Source organism: Lolium rigidum, chromosome 2 (assembly GCF_022539505.1).
Source record: "Lolium rigidum isolate FL_2022 chromosome 2, APGP_CSIRO_Lrig_0.1, whole genome shotgun sequence".
Classification (NCBI taxonomy): Eukaryota; Viridiplantae; Streptophyta; class Magnoliopsida; order Poales; family Poaceae; genus Lolium; species Lolium rigidum.
This window is the reverse complement of record NC_061509.1, coordinates 141,241,294-141,269,173: the sequence shown is the minus strand read 5'-3', so window position 1 is coordinate 141,269,173 and position 27,880 is coordinate 141,241,294. Positions and strand designations below refer to the sequence as shown.

At 46.3% G+C, this 27,880-nt stretch overlaps 1 pseudogene; it reads right to left on the bottom strand.

Moving 5' to 3' along the window:
• Nucleotides 1–258: 258 nt before the first annotated feature.
• LOC124690179 lies at nucleotides 259–26,297 on the bottom strand (annotated as a pseudogene).
• Nucleotides 26,298–27,880: the final 1,583 nt, after the last annotated feature.

Sequence of the window (27,880 nt, the reverse complement as noted above, 5' to 3'; positions counted from 1 at the left end):
ATCGTACTCCTCGCCCATGCTTACCACGCGGGCCTCCACTCGTCCGCCGTGCCTTACCTTCATCTATGTAGGAGCGGTAAGGGCAACCGATTCAATTCTCTTTTTTTCAGTTCATTGTATGTTCCTGCTTATACAAGACGAAAGTTCCATTTGTCTTTCTCGAACCGGAAAATCATCTTGACATCCAAGAAAGTGGAGTACTAGTAAGTAACAAAACGGGCTTCCTTATGGCAAACTGAATAGCTCACACAACTGGAAGGCTGAAGCTGCAATTTATATCAGATTCCAAGTAATGTTATTTATACTCCAATTTACAAAGCATTCGACGTTTGTTCGTCTTGTGCTTGTCATATGTATGTTTCACAGAATGCAGACTAGAGAGTGATGATACAAGCCTAGCTTACATGCAGACAGACTATGGCAACCCTCTCTCGGGTCCAGGCTGCTACAGGCAACAACGCTGGACTCCGAACCTCCCGATTTGGGGGAAAATTGCAGACACACTGTAGAAAAGAAAAATCATGGATGCTACAGATTCCATCTATAAATATTCACGAGCAAGAACCAGAATTGCTCAATCTAGTGTGGCTTCGAGCTGCTTCAGAGAAGTGCAACATACCGACGACAGGTAAAAGCAGCAGGATGAGGAGTCGCTTCTTCCCACTGCAGATCAGCTCTCTGAACCACCAGCTCAAGAATCCAGAGCAAATCTAGCAAACATCTAAAATGTGAAGAGCGCGTTGAAGCTTCGGGTGTCACAAGCAGAGCCTCGTCAGCTCACCGTCGGCCTCCTCTCTGGGCGCCTCAGATCGCAGCGACTCGCTCTCAGCCGTGCATCTCTTGTATGGCACGAAACCTCTCTGCAGGCTGACAGAAACCGAGCTCTCACACTTTGTTAGCCGTGGCAGAGGCGTCGTGTCGCTCTCGCTGCTGTTTCCTCGCCCTCGAGAGTCGGTAGCATCCGAATTCTGAGCTGCTGATCCAGTGCCTGTGTTTGAGCCTGTCCAGGATCCTTCCCTCTGCATGTATTTTGTGATGCTCAGCCTCTGAACGATGGCTGTGGTGCTGACTTGAGGCCACGGCCTGCTGGTAGAACATCGCGCCAGGCAGGGTCCCGTTGTAGCTGAACCATGGCATGGCAGATTGCGTGGTGAAACTGTCCGATTGAGGAACAAAATACACAAACTGCTGCATGTTACTCGGCCACGGATTCCATGAGCTTCCTCCTGCAGCCCCACCAGAAGGTAGGTTTCTGCTTCCTTGCGTAGTTGTATCATCTGCTGCAGCTTCAGTTTCGAGGTCCCCGCCGTTCTGTGGGTTACCCGTGCTAGCTTTCGGCTTCTGATACGAATCCTTCACCGTGACACTCTTACCAAATAGCTTAAGGACTGATGTCTCTGATCCTGCTGGACATGGTACTTCTTTGACATCACTGTTTCCAGTGTACTCTGACGCCTGAAATTGGCATTTCAGAAAACTGTGTTATTGGAATTTAAAGGTACCAGTCGGGTTACACCAGATAACGTAATTGCTACCAAGAACAGCAGATGAGAATATCATATTCACAATCGGGTATCTAAAATAAAAATCTTCTTCTAAAATGTTTTTGTTTCATGAAAGTGATGTCAGCAACTCAGTATTGTTTATGTCTCAAGCGGTGTAGACTTGTCTTGGCTTGCTGAAATGATTGGTTCTTGTATTGCAATATATGAGGAGCTGAACCCAACTCAGCTCGAATTTTGGTTCCGTTCATCCTAATTAAACTGATGACTACTATCACTAGATAGTCTATGTCCTTGAAATCATCTATGCAATTGTGCTCCAGTCAATTTCAACCACCCTCTGATCCACATACACATATCTCTTTAGTAATTATCTTGTTTTATTATTCATGTTTTTGCCATAGTAAACTGAACTCTACCATGATGGTTGACTGATATTTTAAGGAATTTTGAGGCGAGTTTCCATTGGTTTTTCTCTTTTTTGATTGCTGTACTGGACCTCATGTTTTTTAGGCATATTAAAAACAGCATAGTATGCCTTAGGTAAGGAATAGGTACCTTGGTATTTGGCGAGAGGGAGCCGTCCCCTCTGTCCGCCGACGAGGCCAGCGAGCCGTAGCCGGAGCCGGAGCCGGAACCGGCGGCCGACGGAACCAGCGAGCTGCTGCCGCCGCCTGAATTATTCTTGGAGAACCGGCCACCCGAGCCCCCCGCCCAGCCCGGGGCGGGGTGAGCACCGACGTCGGCGATCCCTCCTCCTCCTGAGACTCGCACAGCGACTGCGTCCGCACGGGAGGCCTCTCCAGCCGCGTGAGCCCCGGCACGTGCTTAGTACCGCCACCGGCCGCGCCGCCGTCGTCCGCCTTGCGCGGGTACGGGTGCGCCGGCTTCCGCTTGGGCCGCGGCGGCGGGATCTGGATCGCCGCCGTCGGCGCCGCCGCGCCCGAGCCGGTGCTGCTGCCGGACGACTCTCGGGTGACCTTGGTGAAGAACTTCTGCGCGTGGCTCCGGATTTGCACGGCCGTCTTGGTGCCGATGTGCTCTGCGGTCGCGGAGAAGAGAGGAGATTGTTCAGTTGAGTACTTGAGGTGAATCCAGACAGTGTGTGGTAGCTTTTAGTGGACGCGCGCGCGCGTTGGCGTACCTTGTATCCGGCGCCATGCGCGGCCGTGCAGCTGCAGGGCTTCGAGGAACCTTTTGTGCTCCTCCTCGGTCCACTTCTCCCGCTGCTTGGTGATGGTGTAGGGCTTGCGCGCCTTTGGCACGTGGTCTTGGCCTGTGCCGTGGGAGCTGAGATGGTTGTTGCGATGATGATCCTCGTCGGTTGCCATCGCGTTCTCCTGCAAGGATTGGTGGACCGCGGGGAAGAAGAAGAATAAGCATGACATAATCAGTTTCCGAGGGGGAACCTCAAGATAGATGGTTTCCCAGAAGGATCTGACCGTGAAAAGAAGAAAGAAGGAATACGGAGCAAAGATGGATGAATTACCTGCAAAGAGGCCATCTCCAGGCAGCTCCTCCCTAATTCGAAATCTGAGAAGGCCGCTACAGCAGCAGCTGTACGGGAGCCACCAGAGCCCAAGCTCTCTTCCTAGAGCTCGTCGTTGAGAGAGAGAGGCCGGGGAGAAGAAGGAAGGAGACGAGACGAGACGATACGAGAGGTCAGGACGGGACGGGGGGAGAAGAGGAGAGTGGAATAAAAGAGAAGGCTGGCTGCGTGGGGCCGGCGAGTGAGGGGACGAGAGAAAAAGAGCATGGTGGGGCGCGCCACGTCGGACGGGATTTTTCCGGGTTATCCTCCTGCTGTGGGAAAATGTTTTATTAATCCTTCGTGTGGAGTGGAGAGACGAGGGAAGCCGCTCGTTGCTACTCGTGGCTGTGGCTGCTCCTCCGCTTCCGTCGCTCTCATTCGGACTCATGTGCTCCATTTCTTACGGCAGGTAAAACACCATCACCGTAAAACTTGGAATTTCCTACTCCCACGCTCGCACGAGTGTCTCCCTCCCTCCCTCCCTCCTGATGAGTGCATGCAAACGTGTGCTCACGAGGCGACAAAATCACAGGGCCGCCGTAACCATAGGCCTCCATGCCCAACTCGGTCCGATCGTTTGGCATGCCGGTGCCCAGACCCTATTTCACATCATCTGAAACGTGTCATCTACTTTTAGTTTTACATCATCTATCTATTGGAATATATTTTTCCCTACTCGAAGAGGGAGGTTGTCAGGTTACGAAAGGCCTGTGATTTTTCCCCTCAAGAAAAATCCCGACACCACAAAATATCTCAGCCACAAATCTGGAGCGGCACGTACGGTTGAAGACAAAAAGAAAAATTTGACAAATAATGCGTCCGTGACTGTGCGTGCGTGGACGGATTAAAGAAAGCGGCAGGGAAACGAAGGTTGGTTGATCTTTCCATGCGCTTTATGACACGTCGGCCGTGTGGCGGGGGTCCATGCAGGAGCGCTGCCGCGGGCGGCCGACACGCGGCGTGGCGCTAGAAGCGGCAAGTAGATAGATAAACGCGGCTGGGCGGCTCCTGGCCACAAGCTGCGAAATGTTCCTGGCCATATGTTTCCGGGGGTGCTCCTGAGCCGCCTCCTGTCCAGTCCAGTTCAGTCCAGCCTCCAGCGGCGTGAATCGTGATCCATCCACGCCCACGCATCACACATTGACAGGGAGGGCCCGGCAAGACAGAAATGCTCGAGCCTCGTGGACCTGGTTCGGTCCGTGTCACCGGGCATGTTGCTTGTTCCCCGTGAAGATACTTCTGGATATTAGGGGCAGTGTGAACCCATGAACTTAGACCATGTACTATGTGTGTCAAAGGCGATTCAAAGTGGTCTAAAAACCGGTTCCATACATAGCAGCACACAAAAGAAGTGAACCATCAAGTTGATGCGGCTCGAACAAATCTTTTGCCAGGACCATGCACACAGGGGCCACTTGCAGAGAGAAAAGGAAAGAATAGAGGTAGAATAGTAGTGGATAAAATAGGCTCTGCATGTTGCATGCATCTTGCATGGTTCCTGAAAAGAAACGCTCCTCACATAGCAGCAAATGTGAAGCGATTCACTTTCCTGCCATCTTTTCCTTTGAATCCGAGCAACATAGTACATGGTCTTACGGCATCTCCAGCGGCGACGTATTTTAATGTCCGCGAGCGTCTGTTTGCGTCGCGCTGCGGACGCTGAAATGACTGTTTCTGTCCGCGTGTCCGTTTGCATCTGGGGGCTGCTCCAGTGGGGCGACACATTTTTTTTCTTGTTTTTTTCCTCTTCTCCATTTAAACATAGTTTCAAATATTACATATTGAAACATGATTTTACACAAACTAACACATAGTTTGAAAAATGATTTACACAAACTAACACATAGTTTGAACCATGGTTGACACAAATATAACATTTTAAAAAAAGAAACCAGTTGTGTTGATTTCTGTATGTTCGCTGCCAAGAAAGAACATTCGAGGGCACACCCAATCACCCAAACTGGAAAATCCAGCGGGAGGAGACTGTGCCCTTGTTGGTTCTCACCGAGGAAGAACAGACAGAGACCTCCACTATCGGCTTCGACCGGCCCATAGCCGTATTCACCGCAAAGAAAGAACATTCTAAGTTCTAAATATCGGTGTCCGAGTCGGATTCACCGGTGTGGTAGTGCCTGCGGCAGGCTGTGTCGTCGAACACCTTGACGATCATCTCGCCGTCCCCCCTCGTAGAGGAAGGTGAGCTGGCAGCCGGGCTCGAGTGCGAGGTCACGGGTGAACTTGTCCCACCCCGTGTGCAGGTACATCTTGCCCTGCCCGTCGAACAGAACCTCCACGGTCTAGCGGCAGAAGTTGCAGCTGGCCTCCCATAGCTGCAAATGCGCCGGCTCGTCGCCATCGACGAACTCGGCGAACTTGTCCGGGAGCCGCTTGATGCCGAGTGGGTCGTCGTCGATGCGGAGGAGGAACTCGAAGCAGCGGTAGTCCTGCGAAGACGAGGAGGGCGCAGGAGACGGCGAGCGTGGGGCCGTAGCTGCTCCACCACGGCGGCCCTTCCCCGGCCCCGGGGGCGCCCAGGGCCGCGGCCTCGACCGCCTCGCCCGCCACCAGGACCGGCCATGGACTTCCTCGCGGGCCTGGCTGCGTCGCAGGAACACCTAGGCGGCGCTACGGTCGAGCTTTGTGGCGGCTAGGGTTTCTTTGGAGGAGTTGATGAGGAAGAAGAACGCGCGCCCCTTTATATAGGCCGGAGGCATGCGGTGGCCGCGGGATGCGTGGCGTCGCCATTAACGTGGTTGGCAGAGGTGGGCTGCGGCCGCTCGGCAGCTGAGGCATCGCCATTAACGTGGCGCAGGCTGCCGAAGCGACGCAGCGGCGTAGTCGCTGGCGCGTTTGAGAAGACGCATCGACGCAGAGTCGCTGCCAGGCGGGCCCGACGAAACGTCCGGTAGACGCGAGCGGACACTTTCCGCGTCCGCGGAGACGCATCCAAGACGCATATTTGGGCCAGGTTTGCGTCTCCGCGGATGGCCCGGTCACTTTGCGTAGCCCCGCTGGAGGTGGTGCCAGACGCATTTCCGGTCACGGCGGCGACCGTTTTCGTCGCGCCGCTGGAGATGCCCTTAGACTAGGAGTAGAGCTACATGCATTGTCAACTAGGCAAATTGATGACATGGTATGATATTAAATGAAGAAAGATATGATTGTGGTAACTAGCTATGTTAGACTAGTCATAGTGGGGAGTAACATAGAGTAGTAACATGCACATGTTATTAATCGATGTTACTACTTTCATAGTGGAGAGTAACATATGTATGGTGTCATGCAAACTCATATTTATTATGTTGTAGACTCATCTTATCTTGAAAAGTGTGATGTTATGGTAACATAGCTAGTTACCACACCACTCTCTTTCATCATTTATTGTCATGCCATGTCACCACAATGTCTTGGGGTATGTGATGTTACTACCTATGTTACTCCCACTATGAGGCTGCTCATAGTGGGGAGTAACCTAGACTAGTAACATATGTCATGTTACTAGTCTAGGTTACTACCTTCATAGTGGGTAGTAACTTATATGTGGTGTCATGCATTGTGTCATTTATTATGTTGTAGACTCATTTTGCCTTGGGATGTGTGATGTTATGGTAACATAGCTAGTTACCACCTCACTCTCTTTCTTCATTTATTCGCATGCCATGTCACCAAAATGCTTTGAGATGTGTGATGTTACTAGCTATGTTACTCCCACTATGAGCAGTCTGAGTAGTCTTACCATAACATCACATTTTTCAAGATAGAATGAGTCTACAAGCTAATTAATACACTCATGCATGATACTCCCTTCGTATCGGTTTAACAGGCACACACGTAGTTCAAGAAAACAATTTGACCATTATTTTGGTCAATAAAATATGGAAAATATGTCATACAAATTATATTATTGAAATATAAATCTAATGGTATAAATTTTATAGACATATAATTTATACTAGCAAAGTGCCCGCGTGTTCCTGCTGCTCGACCAAAGTTGCTTCAAAATTTACAGCGTTTTCATCTCCATCCCCAATGCTGATCATTCTGCACCCTTAGCAATATTCCTACCTAGAACTAAATATCAAAACCTTCCATTATCAAAGCTTGGAGTTGAGCTCAATATATGTGGGTTACTGACATGGGTAAAACGAAAATAAATGTCCTTAGCCAATGATTCCAAAAATGTTATTTTAAGGAAAAAAATTTAGCTTTTACGAATAAACAAAGTTGAGATACACTTTCCCTAAAGAAGAGGGATATACTCATGTTAATCCAGGAGTACACCAGTATCAGAGATTCAGTTGCACGCAAAACAATCCCAATACGAACAAAAACTACATGACATCAGTATTTTGCAGTAGTATATATCCAAGTAGTTGCGGCTAAGTACAAGTATTCCTAGCACACATTACTGTAAATGGAAAATACCTTGACCTGAGTACCTGACGTAGATTTCCAAGATGAAAACAAATCACCAGTTCAGAAATGGTAGTAGATGCAGTTGCGCTGAAATTTTCCAAACATGCGCTTATTCTAACTCTTTTGTGTTGTTTTCATGTGACATGATCATTGAAACAACAACAAACGAAAATCCCTTTCCTTTTGTTCAGTTGCCGCCAACAAAGCAAAAAGACATGAAAGAACTTCTAATTAAGACTTACGATGACTGCATATCCCACTCTAGTGATGCCTTTCCAGCTTTGTTCTTATGGGATTTGCAGTAGATGGAGAAAGGTTGCCGCGCAAAGAACTGCAGATAGATCCTCAACGATTACGGCATGCCTACAGTATTTTCTTGCGGCAAAAAGGCATTGCATGAAACATAAGCAATCTGAATATCTGATACATCAATACAGTTATGACTTGTAATTTAATGAGAGGAGAAACTTGACCGCCGGGAACTTCGACGGAGCTGTATGGCAGATTGCCGATTAGGTAGCCGCACGCAGATTTTTCTACTACCAAAGATTCAGAGTGGTCATCGTCAGTTTTTGCACAAGAAGGATCCAAAGTAACTCATGAGCAGACCTCAAATTTTGCCCGTCAATTCATGAACCACGCCGATCTGCAAGGAAAACCTTACGCGCTTGCTATCCATGCGGCGTCAGCAGGTCGCGCGTGTTCTGCTCCGCGTGTGCGTCGCTGTCACCCTGGCTAGCTCTTCGGACGCTCCGGCGACAGCGCGCTTCTCCCGCTGAAATCGTTGTCATCGGCAACATCGTGATGCTCTGCGTTCGCGTCGTCGGCGGCCTGCCGGACGCGATCCGCCGATAGCACGCATCCGGCACATCATAGGAAGGGTTATGTTGGTTGTAGACACAGGATGCATCCGCTCCCATGCCGGTGCGGGGTAGCCGGCCGGCCGGGGGCACCGCACGTCTCTCCTGGGGCCCTTTTTTTTAGGTAAAAAATGAAAAAAAAAACGCGAATTTTTTTACACTCCAATTAATTGGATTGAAGCGTATCTGGAAGGAATTCTATCGACGTATCTGGAAGGGATTCTAACATGGCGATGGATTGGCGACGTGCCAAATTTGGAGATCGGCTGCCTGGTTTGGTTGCCTGCCAGTTTTGCTCTTTCCATGTTTTTTTATGCGGGACGGGAGGTGGGTCGGAATCGGACGAAGGAATCGTGTGTGTGGTTCATCTGGATTCTGGTTTTCTTCGCTTGGTGCGGAATGAATTCTGGTTTTCTTACATGGTTTTTTTGGGCGGGAACACACTAACGAGGCAACAGGGTCTTTTTGACGGGTCCTACTCCGGTGCTCCCCCCTAACACAAGTTGAGAGGTTTTTTTTTTCCAAGCTTAGGCCCGCTGACCCATATCCAGCCAATGTATGTCCGCCTGTATACATAGTTATTTCCGTTCCTGATTTGGTGGGGAAATTGGTGGGGCGACATACGCGGATACGTCTACGACCCTTTTATATGTCTTGCCTATTCGGTACACGAACGTCACCGTAGTAGTACACTATACTTACAGAAAATAATTGTACAAGATAACACGGGCCATACGGACCTCTAGAGGGTCGTACATACATATCAGATTTTTAAATTTTACGATCATAACCCCGCTTACGAAGGGGTATTGGAAGATCTCAACCATTATTGTTTCTGACGCAGCCTGACATTTGCCAAGGGGGGAGCACCGGAGTAGAAGTGCTTTTTGACGTACCATGGTTTTTGGATGTACGGACACCACCGATTTATACCTAGTAAAGAAGATTTTGTTCACCAAATTAATGGTCCCTTGAACTATGTGCGTGTCTGTTAAACCGATACGGAGGGAGTACTACATCTAAATTACTATGCATTATGAAGGTAGTAACATAGAGTAGTGTCATATGCATGACACTACTATATGTTACTCCCCACTATGACTAGTCTTAGGGCATCTCCATCCAAAACGTCCCCTAAAGGGATTTGGGAGGCGTCAGACAAAAACCGTTCTCAGCCGTGTTCCTCAAAGCTTCTTTTTATTCGGCGTGGTCTGAAATGATGTCCGGTGCCCTGAGCCCGTCCCCGCAACACAAGGGACACTCCGGGGACGCCGGACACAACGAAAAGCGAGGCGAGGCGTGGCGGGCCCGATGCGTCAGCGGCACATTGAAGTTTGACCTAACTATCGCCTACCTCGCGACAGAAGTTATTGGCTCGCAGCGACGGTGCAGTTCCCGGAGAGGCGCAACAAAGCGTCTCGTCGCGCCTAGCTCTGTGTGCCGGCGTTAATGAGCGCCACCGCTCCCCCACCTCCCTCCGGCCTATAAAAAGGGCCGCTCTCTCATCGTCTCTCTCACACACAAACCCTAGCGCCTCTCCCCCCAACCCTAGCCGCCACCATCTCAAGAGTCGACGCCATGGCTGGTAGAGGCGGAGGCCGAGGTCGCGGCTGTGGTCGTGGTCGTGGTTGCGAAAGAGCTGCAAGCTCGTCGTCGCCTGCAACGCCTTCGTCTTCATCGTCGGACCTGCAGGAGGTGGAGCGGCAAGTGTTGTTCGTTGTCGTCCTCAAGGGCGACCCACACAACATCTAGATGCTACCGTACACGTTCGCCGACTTCGTCGTTGTTGACGAGCCGGGCTCGCTGCATCTGCGGGAGACTGCCTGCGGCAGCTACCGGTGGATTGTGGACGTAATCTACGACGTGCGCGGCAAGATCTACACATCGGCTGGGAGAAGTTCGCGCGCTACCACCACCTCCAAGCCGGCTTCGTGATCATGTTCTCCTACCTTGGTGAGGGGGACATGAGCGTCAAGGTGTTCGACGAGACGCGCTGCCACCGGCACTACCACGACGACAACGCCAAGGAGGATGCCGACTGAGTGTTGTTTCTTCGCAGCGAAAATAGGCACGGAGGTTTCTGGTTATTCTTGATGGGTTCGTTGCATGGAAAACAAAAAATTTCTACCGTGAACATGAACAAAAACCAAGATCCAATCTAGGAAGAAGCAAGATCTAATCTACGAAGATCGAAGCAACGAGATGTATGTGAGACTAACCCTCGAAGATTCCAAAGCCTACGAGAATAGATCTCGTTGTTGATGTAGTCGATCGTCTTGTGCTGCAATCCGGCAGCGCTTCCATACTCGATCGTGCGTACGGTGTCGATGAAGCCCGTCCTCTCCCCGTTCCAGCTAGCAGCGGAGGTGTGGTAGATCCCCTCGGAATCCCAGCAGCACGACGGCGTGGTGGTGGTGGTGGAGGAGAAAATCTGCAGAGGTTCGCCAAGCTGGAGCAGATGTGTAGTGGAGGAGAGAGGGGGCGCGAGGGCTAGGGTTTCAAGGGGTGTGCGCCCCTGCCCCCTCCCCTCTTTATATAGGGGGGAGGTCAGTTTGGGGTGGCCCCCCATGCCCCAAACAGATCTAGGGCCGGCAGCCAAGAGGGGGAAGTTTTCTTCCCCCCAAGTTGATCCCCTTTAGGGTTTTTGGGAACCGTAGTGGGCTGGCCGACTTGGGCCTTGAGGGGCATGTGCCCCTGGCCCATTAGGGCTAGGATGCACCCCCTCGGCCCATTTTGTCCCTCCTAGGTCGTGGGCCCCATGGTGGACCCCCAGAACCTTCTAGAACCTTCCCGGTCTTCCACCGCAAAAATCCCGAACTTTTCCGAAACCTAGAAATCAACTTCCCTTATATGAATCTTATTCTCCAGACCATTCTAGACCTCCTCGTGATGTCCTAGATCCCATCCGAGACTCCGAACAAATTTCGGTCTCCATCTCATATTCGTAATCTACTTATGCGACATCGAACCTTAAGCGCGTCACCCTACAGTTCGTGAACTATGCGGGCATGATCGAGACTCCTCTCCGATCAATAACCAATAGCGGGACCTGGAGATCCATAATGGCTCCCACACATTCAGCGATAACTTAGTGATCGATTGAACCATTAACATACGATACCGATTCCCTTTGTCACGCGATACTTTACTTGTGCGAGGTTCGATCATCGGTATCTCCATACCTAGTTCAACCTCGTTACCGACAAGTACTCTTTACTCGTTACCGTGGTATGTAATCTCTTGTGACCTTGTCACATGCTTGCAAGCTAATTAGATGTCATTCCACCGAGAGGGTCCAGAGTATATCTATCCGTCATCGGGATGGACAAATCTCACTCTTGATCCATATGCCTCAACTCATACTTTCCGAATACTTAATCCCATCTTTATAACCACCCATTTACGCAGTGGCGTTTGATGTAATCAAAGTACCCTTCCGGTATAAGTGATTTACATGATCTCATGGTCAAAGGACTAGGTTACTATGTATCTGAAAGCTTATAGCAAGTTGAACTTGATGACTTGATCTCATGCTATGCTTACTATGGGTGTGTGTCCATCACATCATTCACCTAATGATATGATCTTGTTATTAATAACATCCAATGTTCATGATCAGGAAACCATGATCATCTATTAATCAACAAGCTAGTTAAACGAGAGGCTTACTAGGGACTCTGGTTGTTTACACAACACACATGTATTAATGTTTCCAGTTAATACAATTATAGCATGGGGTTTAAACATTTATCTTGAACACTAAGACATAACACTAACTAATTTATTATTGCCTCTCGGGCATATCTCCAACAGTTCTTCCTAGAAAGAACCAACAAGGGCACCGTCAACAGCTGGATTTACCAATTTGGATGATTGGGAGTGCCTCAGAGTGTTCTTTCTTGGCAGCGAACACACGAAATCTTTGATGCCAACACTAGTTAGGTTTAGTTATTTTGCAATGTTTTATATTTGTGTCAACCATGGTTCAAACTATGTATTAGTTTGTGGAAAACCATGTTCCAAATTATATCTTCGTGTAAACCATGTTCCCAATTATGTATTAGTTTGTGGAATGTTTCTTCTCTTTATTGAAATAAAAAGGCAAAAAAGCAAAAAAGAGAGTATTTTAATGTTTGGGGGCGGCGTTTTGGGGACGCAGCTGGGGAGCGACATCCCCAAACGCGGCACGAACGAAACACGTCCCCCAAATGCTCGATTCAGCTCCGTTTGGAGGACGGTTTAGGGGACGTGACTGGAGATGCTCTTAGGGCATCTCCAACGCGGCTACCCAAATGGACGCATTGAGTCGTCCGTTTTGGGTCGTTTGGGTGGCCGCGTGGACACGGGGATAGCGCCCCGCATCCGCGGGTCCGTTTGGGTCGCACGCTGCGCCCAACGTAGCGGCCACCCATTTGCCCATTTGGCCTATTTCTTTGGAAAATAGGCCATTTGGCCACACATACTTATAAATAATATCTAAAAATATAGAAGAATATCAAATAAAATGTAGCATGATCAAGAAACTAAATGTGTCATAGTTTGAACAAATATAAAATTGTAAATTGAGATTGTCAACTCAATTTGTGCGCTCTAGGATCTTCTTCTGCCTCTTCTTGAACCAAGCTCTCTTCACCTCGTTCATGGTGGTCAAGTCGGCGTTCATGATCATATGGTCATCGTCTTGCCGTTTCAGCTCAACTTCCTTCTCCTTCAACTTCACCTATTTGGCCCTTGACGTTGCAATGAGCTCCAATTGTTTCTCTTTGAGCTCAATTTACCTAGCCTTCGTCTTGGCCTTCACCTCTTCAATCTCAAGCTTCCTTTTTTGGACATCGAAGTAGTTCTTCATGTCCTCTTCCTTGTCCTGGCGCCTCCTCTCATCCCCCTTGTCCGTGGACACCTCTTTGTCAACATACATCTCCTTCAAAGTGCCGACCAGATGCATGGCCGAAGCGTCACGCTTCAAGTCGGCCTTGGTTCCCTTGTGGACTCGTGGACGGCTTGCACGAGAAGCGGAGCTACCGCAAGGCTGACCACCACCAAGGTCAATGACCATGGCATCTTTGGCATTCTTGTTGCCAGTCAAGGTCACCATGTACCCCGCGTACCCCTCCTGGAAGTTGGGGGTGGCCTCGAGTTCCGTCCAACAATGAGGGAAGCCAAAGGTCTTTCATTCATTCACATTTTTGAAGAAATCCAAAGCTTGCCACACCTAGAGCAAAGCGAGACAATAATGACAAACATATGTGCAAACAACGAATGAACAAGTTGAGCTTAAGAATTATACACAGTCCTTCATGCCGAGGCCGCTAACGGGAATCCGCTTGACGTGATCATACACAGCCTAGAACTTGTTGCATTCCGTTTGAATTGTTCCCGGCCACTTTTGGAGGAAGCACTCGTTGCAGTCGTTGTCAAATCGCTCCTCTCTGTACCGGCGATGTTCATGGAAGTAGTCATGGATCTGGCGCCAGAATGCGGTCCCCTTCTGCTCGGCACCTATCACTGGATCTTGCCCAATGGTCAACCATGCATCAACGAGCATTTTGTCCTCCAGGTGCATGTAGTTGCTAGTTCTTTTGCTAAGCCGGCGACCTCGGGCTTGTGCAGCTGCGGCTTGTGTGATCTCATCACCGAACAACGGCTCCTGGTCGATGTTCATGGTGCTGGGATGGCCAGTGGTGTCCTCGCTATGTCAATGGGAGGTGGGGGGCCTGCTCGATTGATAGATATGGCATGGTTGTCGGCATCATCAGCTTTAGATGAGTGGTGCAACCACTTTGGCTTTGAGACCAGTGCCACCGCCAACTGCTATGCATGCTTTACTTTGAATCCCTCACCTAGCATGTATTTTTTAGGATGAGAGTATCTAGCACACTCCCCCGGGGAAATTATATTGAGTGCCCTGCTATTTGCTATTTTACTATGTTATTGCTAACACCTTACAGGAACGAGGTGATTTCACAAGACTTAATGAAGAGGACATGGTGATTCTCGCAAAGGCTATGTTCCCAAAAAGCAACCTCCGCCCAAACTTGGGCGCAATTCTCATTCTGTACCTAAACCACCAAGAACTTGAAGCTCGGGGCCCTATATGCGGAGGTGGAGTCATCACCGTCTTGGCAAGAAGGCTTAATATCAATGTAAGTAATTTACGAGCATTGGAAGGCCCTCGCCGTCTTGGTTTTACTACTCTAGATGCATGTGGTATGGTTAGAAAAATAGAAGGTAGATATTAATTCAATATATCAGGAGTTGATCACTTGATTGCTTCCCCTCTGTTTAATGGTATATTCTCTCTCAAGGATAGACGTTTGCATTATGATGCACAGGTTGAGGAAAATCTACCTCAACAACAAGATGAACCCGAAGGAGAAGAAGTTGAACAAGAATCTCAATGACCAGAACAGGAGCAGCAGCCACTTCATAACTTCACCACCTACCAGGAGATGTACGCGCTCGAAGCAAGCATTGAGAAATTGAGCAACCTCTCCATCAACCTTTGAAACAACACCACCGCACTCAATTCCCAGTTCACTCATTGGACCAGCCAATGTAACTATGGGAATTATCCTCCACCACAATGAGCTCACCAAGAGGCCTTGCAAAAGCCTAAGCTTGGGGATGTGTTCCTCAAGCATTTTTATTTGTGTTGGATAAATTTGTAGTCCAGCTCTTTGAAAGAGCTTTGAAACACTCGTGTTGGTTTGTTCCAACACTTTGTTTTTTATTTGCTTTTCGTTTTAGTCTGTTTTCCTTTTTATTTGTTTTATTTTAGTTCCTTACTTTGTCGCCAATATCTTTTCTTTTTCCCTCTCTATCCCAATTCACAAAAATATAAAAATATTTTTCCTTTTATCCTTGTTCTTGAAAGAGATAAATTCCTATTGCCTCTTTGCTTGATATTATTTATGAGAGAGATCTACCGAGAATTTTGAAGGAACGCATCATAAGGAAGATAAATATGAAGCCACCTACAAGAGGTATCCCACTTTAGAAGTTTGAATTGTTTATGCTAGACAGTAGACTTGTTAAGATATGGTACCCGTGGGAGTGATTTGAAGCAATTGGAGTAGATTTTTTGTTTGTATGTTTAGTTAATTGTGAAAGCTCTTACTCTAGTTCATTTAGTTAACCGAGTCTTGTCTTGGAAATAATATTGCCAAACAAGTACAACAAGAAGAAGTCCAAAATTATGACTTGTATGATGACCAATTGTCTTAAGGGTTTACATTTGAAGATACTTAACTCAATAGATGTTGTGATAGACTTGATAGCACTATTGATATGAGTTGTTTGATGGAATTCAAGTGTAGTGGTAGCTGAGACACATGCCAAGATGTAAGCTTGTATATAAGTATGAGATATTGCTTTACGTGTGTCAACATATGCATTAATGTATGATATTGCTTTATGCGTGTCAACATGAATATTGTGCACACTCTTGGGATACTAGCACCACTAGCCCCATGATTGTCACAATCCCTACTAAAAGGTCATTCATGACTTCTTCTTGGAAACTGTTAAAGGAATCTGAAAGATATCACTTCTCAAGTCTTGACAAGGACTCGCTACTATTAGATGAATATATTCTTGAAAGGCAATGTATGGATAGTAAAGTGTTTTGATAGCCTTGATCGATTGATGTGGGCATAATTAATATACTTCATTTCTTATACCTCTTTTGACATGAATGCTCATACTTGATTTGATGATAATAAACTTCCAGTGTTCCTTGGCTAATTGAGAGTTAACTACTTAAGCTAGAGTGATTATTTACACAACTAGCTATTCATACTTATAATATTTATTGTGATTGTCCCGAGTTACCAATGCTTGTATTATATTCTTGGTACTTCTCTAACTATGCTAAGCTTTCAAATGGAAGAAGTGCTGGACTCATAAGGCTACCACCTATAAGTGGCTTTGCTTTCTCGTTGTTTTCGTTTAAACGCCAAGTTCCTTATGGTTCTTTGTTTCTTGCTTGAGGATGATCAAGTTCAAGCTTGGGGAAGTTGATGGCTGTGAAATACGTCATATTTTCTCCCGTTTAAACCCTTAGCTAAGTCAAGAAATTGACTAAGTTTACCGATCAACTTGCCACTAATGACTAATCAATGCAAAGATGTGTAATCTCTTCTATTTTTGGATGTTGTGCAGGAAATTATGTCATAATGACAAATGGACCTGCAATTACTGAAGGAAATCACGTCAGGAGCATGGCAAAGTTGACTACGCTCGAAAAGGTGGTTCCAGGGGCTTTAACGGGCATCCAAAACTCCAAAAACAATCAATCTTTTTACAATTTTTTTACTTAGTTATTTCATCTAGTTTAGTTTCTACTTGTTTTATTACTACTTGTGTTATTTACTTACGCGAAACCTTGTGCTTGACAACCACACGAAGGGGTTAGGGACACAAGGCATTTATTTTACTTGCAGGATTGCTTGAAGAAGAGAGAAGAGAATACTTTTCCATCCAGTTCCCTGAGAGTTTGATATAAACCCTCGAGTGACCCTTGTGGGAAAAATACTTCGCTGAAGCAACACTCTGCACTTGGAGTCCCAACATCATCAGTACCTAGTTAATTTTCTAAACTACATGCATATCTAACAAAGTGGTGTCACTTAAATTGGATCGGAGGGAGTACCTCCATTCCAGTAAGTTCCTTTTTTTAGAAGTCAACCAAATTGAAGTTTGACAAAACATTTACGATTAGGCAAAAGTACCAGTAACGTGAAAACTACACATAAATCACATAATACCCATGTCTCCATTTTCCAGCAATATAGCAAGGTCGGTGAACACCGACCTGACTAGACTGTGTAAGATTAGGTCTATAGCCGCCTCGCAGCATCTTAATTTGCAGGTCGCATTAGCAGACTGTATTGTCATGCTGAACCAATGTTCATGTCAGTACGACCAAGCGGCCAATGGAGAGAGAGATGAAGACATTATGGAGATTTTTCTCCACCCCCGCTCTAGCTCACCATTAGGGTTCCCCACCACAAACACACAACCCCACACCCACGCCCCCACCACCATTAGGGTTTCCCGCCTCGAGGGGCTATAGGGCCATGGACGTACGGGTGCATCCCGGTCGAGGGCTCCGTTTTTGTTGTTTTCCTCGATTGGTTAGGCTTCTTTGATTTGGAGTAATGTTCTACACCTAGTTGAATTTTTTTGGAGGAATGTCAGAGGGAAATATCCGAATAGGATTCTTTCTTGCGTGAAACTATTCATCCATTTGATTCAAATGAATGGAGCATAGCAAAAGTGTAGGCATATTTCCATTTGGTTTCGGTTTCAAAAGTGAACAAAGGAATTCTATAATACACTCAGGGCTCATTTGATTCATACGATAGTAAAAACATACGAATAGGAAAAGTATAGGATTGAAATGTCATGACTAGTTGAATCCTATAGGAAGATAAGTTCTCTTTTGTTGTACCAAAGAAATTTATCATGATGTATGACAATATTTTCTTACTATAGGATGAGAACTATATTTCTAGTATAGGATATGTTCCTAGCTATGAATTAAACAACTATAGGAAAATTTCCATAAGATCTAAATCCTACACAATTCTGGCTTCTTTAATTCATATTATTCGTATTGGAATTAATTGTGTAGTATTTAGATCCTAAGAGAATTTTTCCTACACTATAGTTGCTTGATTCACGGGAACATATCCTATAGGAACCTTGTAGTTCAAATCCTATAGGAATCTTGTAGTTATACCTCATGGAAATTTTCCTTTGGCACAATCAGACACAACTCATCTTAATTCCTATAGGATTCAACTAGCCATATATGAAATCTCAATCCTATGTTTTTCCTATTCCTACGATTTTCCCTATATGAATCAAAGTAGCCCCTAAAACCCTAAACCATAAACCCTAGTTCCTATGTAAATGTTGTAAATCAAAGAGCCCCTCAAATCTATATTTTCCAATCCTATGGACAAAAAACGATGCAAAGGTCTTAATATAAATTGCATGATGATGACATAATTTTATGTTTACATTTATTTTAACAATAATAATTTGATTGTTGTTTTAGGGATTCCAGTGTATTTCCTATTCCTACGAAACAAACACCTAATTTTGTAAATGTTTGTGCTATTACAATTATGTGTCTCTGCACATGCATTCATATCATATATATTTTTATATGTGCTTCCAATTCCTACACCCTAACCCTAAACCCTAAAATTAACCCTGCACTACTAGGAAAACACATATAGGTGGCAATTATACTGCAGGCGCACAAACTTTAGGATGCGCCAGTGGCAAATATTGCCGGCGTGCCAGTGTGTCGCCGCGCTGACGCTGAGGCGTTACTGCCGGTGCACCACCTGGTAAGATGCGTCGACGGTAAAATGCGGCTGTGGCATGCCCGCTCCGGGCCAGGCCCAGCAAATACTGCCGGTGCACCTAGTCCTTGGCGCGCCTGTGGTAATTTGCTATTGCCGGCACGACCCTGGCCTGGTGCGTCGGCAGTATTTGGTGGGCCTGGCCGGGAACAAATAAAGACGAACAATCAAATTACTGTCGGCGCACCCACACCCTGGTGCACCGGCAGTAACCTGGGCACTTATTGCTGCCAACCCACTCACCCCACACTACTCCTCCCACACAACCCAACCATTCTCCCAACCCAGCTAGTTTTTGCCCTTTTGTACCCCAAATTTAGCCATTTACCAAAGAAATTAACATTTTTTGAGCAAATCTTCCCTTCCTACATGCATCTCCCACATCCCTATGTAGATTAGATCTATCTATCCCGCATTGACAGCTCAATCTAGATCTAGATATAGATCTAGAAAATAGGAATCCATACATCGTGGTCGGCGTGACGTCTCGATCTCGTCTACTAATATATCAACCAAATAGGTGATTAATGAAGAAATTGAGGAATGAAATCGTCGTATATTGGAAATTTGAAGCAAAGCGTGTGTGGCATATATATGTTGTTTTTGTGTTTGTGTCGGCGACCGAGCGATTTGATGAGATGAAAATGAGTTGCCAACATTGCGACAAAATGTTGATTCGTTAATTTTCCGTTTCGCCACATTTCTGGCGCTCCTAAGTCCTAATGTGTAGGAAGGTCATGCCAAAATTTTCCGCGAAAACTACCGACGGATGCATGGTTCTAATCAATTGTATATCTTGTCGTGCAGGCGATAATGGTCATCAAGATGAGGGAAAGCGTCGTGATGAGATATCTCAAACACGCGATCGCCGACATGTATGAAAATAATCTCACAGAGGTATTGTGTCTGTGTAAAAAATGCAAACTAGGGAAATAGGTTGACCCCTATTCAGGCAAAGTGCAGGGGCACCTGCTCACTAATGGTTTTATGCATGGACACACTCAATGGATGAGTGATGATGATGGTGTGGAGGTCAATGGGGCGACTGCAGCATGTGGTGATGGCCGACAAGAAGGAGGGCGTCATGATATTGATGACAACGAAGAGTTTGTCGCACACGATGATGCCGATTAGTATCATGATGAAAAAAATGTTCAAGACGCGGAAAATAACATTGACGATGACGAAGAGGTGCCTCTAGCTTCAGTCATGCGGGACCCTCATCTTCAAGATCTGCTTCTTGAAAAGATGAAAAGCGTTAGGCGGAAATCAAAGCTTGAGCAACTGGAGACAGACTTGAATACTCCTTTGTACGACTCAGGTCGCAGGTTGGAGGAGTCCCGCTTGAGAGTAGCGCTGGATGTGCTGCAGATGAAGGCGAATCACGGATGGACGGACACAAGCGTCGATGACATTCTGGAATACTTGAAAGATATCCTTCCTGCTAGGAACACGTGTCCTGGTAGTCCAACCGAGGGCAAGAGAATCACGTGCCCTCTCGATTTAGCCCACGAAAAATATCACACCTGCATCAACGAATGTATCATTTATCGCAAGGAGCACGTGGACAAGACCAAATGTCTGTTGTGTGACGCTGATCGACACAAGAAAGGGAAAAAAAGCTCCTCAAAAGTTGTGTGGTACTTCCAGCTCGCCCCCCGGCTGCAATGGTTCTTCGCGGACCGCAACGAAGCAAGGCTCATACGCTGAAAGAAAGGAGGCAGTGCTGAATGATGTAGAGCGGATTGAACACCCACTGCTGACACACCCTTCGGATGCAAGCCAGTGGAAAGCATTAGACATTTAATTCAAAAGTTTCGGGGTAGATCCTAGAAACATCAGGTTGGGTGTGAGCACAGACGGATTCAATCCATTTGGAAACTAGAGCAACACACATATCACCTGGCGTGTGTTTGTATGGATCTACAACCTCCCCCTGGTTGTGCATGAAGAGGAAGTACATACATATGAGTATGCTAATTCAAGGGCCGACACAGCCAGGAAACGATATCAACATGTATCTGGAACTATTAAAGGAGGAGATTGAAACATTGTGGGCGGAGGAAGGGGTAGCTACATGGGACGCTGTCGCGGAAGAATATTTCCCTTTGAGAGCCGTGTTGATCAAGACGGTGCAGGACTACCTAGGATACGGTTATATTGTGTGTCAGGTGTGCCATGGACAGAAGGCATGTGTCAGGTGCATGGAAGAGATGGTGTTTTTGCGGATTGGTAAGGATCCCGCCTCTTCGAAAACCGTTTACATGGGGCATCAAAGGTGGCTACACAAGACTGACCCGTGGAGAAAGCGTGGAGATCTGTTCGATGGTACAGATGAGCCCCGAGGACCTCCACGCAAGAAGAGCGGCGAAGAGATCGATACATTACTGAAAGGTTGTAAGGAGTGCCCTGTGCCGGGAAAGATTCGTCAAAAGCCCGGAGAGAAGAAAAAAGGCAACAACGCCACTCATGGGTGTATGGAAAAGGAGGTCCGTGTTTTGGGACTTGCCGTACTGGAAAATTCTCGATACACCTCACTACCTTGATGTCATGCATATCACAAAGAACGTCTGCGAGAGCTTGCTTGTCACTCTTCTCATCATGCCGGACCGGACCAAAGATGGGCTGAAAGCAAGACACGACCTGAAAGTTTTTGGCATCAGGGACGAGCTTCAGATACCGCCGACCCAAAACGGACAGTCGGAGGAGGAGACAGACAATGGTCAGAAGCGCAAAAGGATTAAGCGGCAAGACTATTACTGCGCCCCCTCCTGCTTCACTTTTAGTTCGGATGAGGTCGATCAATTTTTCAATTGCCTTGTAGGAGTCAGAGTGCCCTTCGGTTACTCAGGGCTGATAAGCAGATACATGGACCCCAAGAAATGAAACTTCAGCGGCATGAAGCCTCTTGATTGTCACGTGATGATGATGCAGATTCTTCCGGTTGCAATCCGAGGTAGAATGGATGACCATGTATGTGAAACGCTGACTGGGCTATGTAACTTCTTCGATGTCATAACTCGGAAGTCGATAAGAGTGAAGAAACTCGCAAGGCTCCAGGAAGAGATCGTGGTGATCCTATGTGAGCTTGAGCTTTGACGTGATGGTCCATCTGTTAGTCCATATCATGGATGATATCACCAATCTAGGGCCATCATTCCTACACAACATGATGTCGTTTGAAAGAATGAATGGGGTCATTAAAGGATATGTTCGTAACAGACTAACAGGTCGCATCCGTATGGAAGCATCATCCAGGGTTGGCTCACCGAAGAGTGCATCTCTTTCTGCATGAATTATCTAGACATCGAGGACCCTGTTGGTTTGCCTCGAAACAAGCACCTCCACAGGTTTGAGCGAGCATGCCACAAAAATGGAAGGACGGAATTGCACGTTCACATGTCTGGTCGGACTTCTGACGTTGACATGGCCAACTTAGTAGCACTACATCACATTGAATTGATCGATCCTTGGTTCACATAGCAGAAAACCATGATAGAGAACAGTGGCAAGCCGATGACGGAAGCAGAAATATTCAGAGAACACAACTCCTCTTTCGCGCGCTAGTTCAAAGACCACATTGATGCTAATCCCCCACAAATGGATTGTGACGATGATAAACTAGTATTGGCCTTGTCACATGGCCCTGCGTCCAACATCATAACTTACCAAGCGTACGATATCAACGGGTACACATTCTACACGGAAGAAAAAGACAAGAACAGTGTTTACCAGAACTCAGGGGTAACGATGGAATACTATACGGGTGACGTAAAGACCAGATACTACAGAAGGATTGAGGAAATTCGGGAGCTTAGCTACGCTCGGGGTGAAAGTGCCGATGTTCCGTATCGGATGGGCTAAGAGCGTCCCAAAAGAAGACCGGTATTTCACCACCATGTTTCTACCCGAAGCCAACAAATCAAAGTCCATGAACACCACTACGCAAATCAAACTGGGTATTGGCTAAACACGTGGACCAATGCTTCTTCATAACCGACCCATCCAAGCCTAGCCGTGTTGTCGTGAGGAGAGGCAAGAGGACCATCTTCAGAATGGATGGAGTCGACAACGAGGAAGACTTCGAAGGATAGATCGGAGACCCAATGATGGAAGAATCCGAGGACGAAGACACAACATACACCACAAGAAGAAGCAAGACCACACTACCTAGGTCAGGTCGACCCTTCAAAACAAGAAATCACGACATGGGGCTAAATTATTCAACGACGAGCAAGAAAATCAAGAAGAAAGTGAAACACTCTTCTCGATCATATAAAACTTTATTTGCAATGTATAACTCATATTTTTGTGTAATACATAACTCATATTGTGTTGGCCAATATTTTATGTATAACTAATATTGTGTTGGTCAATATTTTATGTATGTATAACTCATTTTTTGTTTTGTTTTTGCATAACTCATGCATATTGCTTTGTTATTATTGAAAAGATAAGAAAATAAATATAATAGAAAAAGCCAGAAAAATAATGAAAAATAAAAGAACCAGAAAAGAAAGATAAAATAAATAAAGAAAAAGAAAAGAAAATATGAGTTGGGACAAAGTGCCCAACCTCATATTGCATGATCTAGGCAAAGTCCCAGGTATAGCCGCATATACTTACTGCCGTCGCACCAGGGCTTTGGTGCGCTGGGGGTAAATTTATCCCTAGTGCACCAAAGCCCTGGTGCACCGGTAGTAAGTGTAACATCCCAAGATTTCAAACAAATGAAGAAAAGAATTTCACTTGTTCAAAAATGAGAACCAACAAAAACTTTTATTAGATCATGTGCTATGCATAGTGCTCATACTTAATCCTTGTGTTTTTGCCATGATGATTGTTGTTATTGATGTCTACGTTCCCCCTCCTTTCCTGTAGACAGTGTTGGGCCTCCAAGAGCAGAGGTTTGTAGAACAGCAGCAAGTTTTCCCTTAAGTGGATCACCCAAGGTTTATCGAACTCAGGGAGGAAGAGGTCAAAGATATCCCTCTCATGCAACCCCGCAACCACAAAGCAAGAAGTCTCTTGTGTCCCCAACACACCAAATAGGTGCACTAGTTCGGCGAAGAGATAGTGAAATACAGGTGGTATGAATATATATGAGCAAGTAGTAACGGTGCCGTGAAAATAGCTTGCCGGCGTGTAGTTGATGGTGGTAGTATTGCAGCAGTAGTAACACAGTGAAACAGTAAACAAGCAGTAGTAACGCAGCAGTATTTAGGAACAATGCCTAGGGATTACACTTTCACTAGTGGACACTCTCAACATTGATCACATAGCAGAATAGATAAATGCATACTCTACACTTTTGTTGGATGATGAACGCATTGCGTAGGATTACACGAACCCTCAATGCCGGAGTTAACAAGCTCCACAATAATGCTCATGTTTAAGTAACCTTATAGTGTAAGATAGATCAATACAACTAAACCAAGTACTAACATAGCATGCACACTGTCACCTTCATGCATATGTAGGAGGAATAGATCACATCAATACCATCATAGCAATAATTAACTTCATAATCTACAAGAGATCATGATCATAGCATAAACCAAGTACTAACACGGTGCACACACTGTCACCTTTACACACGTGCAGGAGGAATAGAACTACTTTAATAACTTTGCTAGAGTAGCACATAGATAAATTGTGATACAAACTCATATGAATCTCAATCATGTAAAGCAGCTCATGAGATTATTGTATTGAGGTACATGGGAGAGATGAACCACATAGCTACCGGTACGACCCCCGAGCCTCGATGGAGAACTACTCCCTCCTCATGGGAGCAGCAGCGGTGATGAAGATGGCGGTGGAGATGGCAGCGGTGTCGATGGAGAAGCCTTCCGGGGCACTTCCCCGCTCCGGCAGCGTGCCGGAACGGAGACTCCTGTCCCCCGCATCTTGGCTTCGCGATGGCGGCGGCTGCGGAAGGTTTCCGTGGTTTTCATCGAACGTATCGGGGTTTTCGATCCAGGGGCTTTATATAGGCGAAGAGGCGGCGCAGGAGGGTCGAAGGGGCGATGACACCATAGGGCGGCGCGGCCGGGGCCTCGGGCCGCGCCGGCCTATGGTCCGGGGGCCCGGTGCCCCCTCCGGTCCTTCCCGGTGTTCTGGATGCTTCCGGTGAAAATAGGAACTTGGGCGTTGATTTCGTCCGATTCCGAGAATATTTCGTTACTAGGATTTCGAAACCAAAAACAGCAGAAAACAGGAACCGGCACTTCGGCATCTTGTTAATAGGTTAGTTCCAGAAAATGCACGAATATGACATAAAGTGTGCATAAAACATGTAGATAACATCAATAATGTGGCATGGAACATAAGAAATTATCGATACGTCGGAGACGTATCAGTTATGCTTATCCAATGTGCTAAAACCCTAAACCATCATGAATGTGATCAAAGAGAAGAAAAGAAGAAGAATAGAAAAATGCACACCACCTCACATATGTGCAAATAGCCATTTTTGCAAATAATGCACTATGCCATATTTACTTTGCCAAAATGGTTGGAAACCATTAGTGAACTTAACCTAACCCTCAAGGAACCCAAAACAATGACCTTTGGTCAAAGGAAAGGAAAACAAAATAAAAACATGAATTCACATGTAAGGCTTATGGCCAATTTTGCAAATCTTAACGTAGGCCAATTTGACTTGTGCCATTGGTTGGAGAATGTTACTAAACACTTAAGAACACCTTTTGAATTAAAGAAACTCAAATCAAATCAAAATAGAATTCAATTTGAGCTCACATAAGATAATGGTCAAAACTGCATTTTATATCATGACACCTACTTTGAGCCTTTGTATTAAGAGATTTATAAACCAAACAATCTCAACTCTTTGCACATCATCCAAGACCTCATTAAGGTGAACAACTTTTGTTGAAACCACCCCTGCAAATTCTTTCTCAATTTCAAATTCTCATCAAGCAAAGTAGCAACATTCAAACAGATTCTAGATTGTGCCATTTTTGAAATCTTGCAAATCAATTCAAATTTGCACACCACCACCATCATTGTGTGCCAAATATTATATGAATCAACTCCACCAAAAATCATTGCAAAATTCCAAAATTTGCTTCATGCGGCCATTTGGTCGAGCACCTGGTGTGCACCATTGCTGCCAACCCAACACATGCATATATCCAGTGGATTATTGCCTAAACCATCAAGCCTCGGTCATCAAATGTACTCTCCTGTACCCCCTGCACCTTGCCAAGCACCAGAGACACCATGTGGTACATGATATCATCACCAATGAACCATGCCGTGCATGACATGGCACACACCATGCCCTTCCTCTCTCCTTTCTTTTCCATCGTGCACGACCATGTCAGCCACCTTCCTCTCACTCTCCTGGACTTGCGGGTACATGCCATCGACAGAGGAGAGCACCTCATGAGCCAGCACGCACACGCCCAGTGACGCCCAACACACGCCAGGACGCTCACGGACACGCACAGGAGCGTGCCAGAGCGTGACGTCGCCCCGCTAACCTAGGCCACCCCTCGCTCTCTCCACGCGCCAGCAGCTTCGCCACTCCACCGGGAGATGCCCAGACATGCCCATTGGCCCGCGGGAACGCTGTAGCCGACGCCATCGTCGACAACCTCCGCCGGTACCCGCGCCAGTACGTGACATCGCCAACACTCCCTCGTCCACCATTTCCACCGCCGTCAAGCACTGCGTGACCGCACTGACAGCGCCAACTCGCCTGCGTCAGTGCCCATCCCTCTGCGCCCCTGTAGATGCGTCGCCATGGACGACCTGAGCCCTGCGCCTCGGCCTCGCCCAGCCGCTATAAAAGGGGCACTCCTGCGCCTCAAATCTCAACACCAGCTTGCTCCCCTCCTCTCACTCGATCTCCTCGACCATCTCCACCACCACATTAGCCACCGTAGCTCGCAAATTTCACCACCGGAGCCTGTGGAGCCGCCGCAAAAGGAGGAGAAGATTGGCGCCACCTCCAGCGACGCCACCAGTACCAGGCGAACCGCCATCCTCGACAACGTCCCTGCGCACATCGCCGATCATCGCCGAAGCGCCGGTGAGCTCTACGACCCCCTGCCCACGCCACCAGTGAGCTCGCCTCTCGCCGGAGATGACGACGGCTGTGCGCCGTTCGATCTGATTCTAATCGTGTGTTCCAGAAATAAGCATACCGTTTCGGGCGTTATGAGCCGCTGACAGTGGAGCCCACTGTCAGGCATCCCACTCACGCGAGACGTGCAGTTGGGCCGGCCCGTTTCTTTTTCTCTGTTTGGCCCAATTTCGTTTCCCGCGCTGGCGCAACAATTCAAATTGGAATATTCTAATTTAATTCAAAAACCTTGCAGAAGCTATGTTCAAAACTAAATGGAAATAAATCTACTGAGCCAAATTTAATAAATTTTATATATTTGGAAAGCTTGTTAAATTATCTAAACAACTACACTGGTCTCAACCCTAAATTCATTGTAGAACTTGTATAGTAAAAATAACAAGGCAGGGCCTTTTCAAACTTCCAACATTTATTAAAAATCAACCATAATGAATTATGAGGTGATTCAAATTCTCATAAGTCACATTTCAAATACTCTAATTGTTTATGTAACAATATGATATGGTTGTTTCATATGTCATGGGCTAGAACAAAATAATGGCTATGTGGCCATTTCTAGTCCATTTAAATTACCCAAAATTAAGTGTTAAATGGTATGAGAGGTTTCCTCTCATTTAAATCTTTGTCTCAAGTGATTCAATATGAGGAAATGATCTTAGCTATAGCACCTCATACTTGATTACTTTGAGATATTAAATTGTTGCAATAGTAGTGTTTAAATTGCATGAGGTGTAATATCTCATTTAAATCATTTCCCAAATGATAGATATGAAGTGTTGACCTTGGTCAACATGTGTTCATAACTTATTATTGGAGGAGATTAAATCTTAACAAGATTCAATGAGAGGAAATTATTTCTTAAAGAGTGTAAATAGCAACCCTAATAATTATTTCAATGAAAGGAAATTATTTTTCTTAAAAAAAAGAAAACAAAGTCAACCAACATGTTAATAATGTTGTGATGCTAGAATAGCTTGTGTGAACCATTTGTGTGCTTAGTCTAGCCTTAAGATTTGTTTGGTGATTGTATACCTCGTATTCGTTTATAGACGCTAGTACCGAGGAGTACCAGGAGGAGGAGG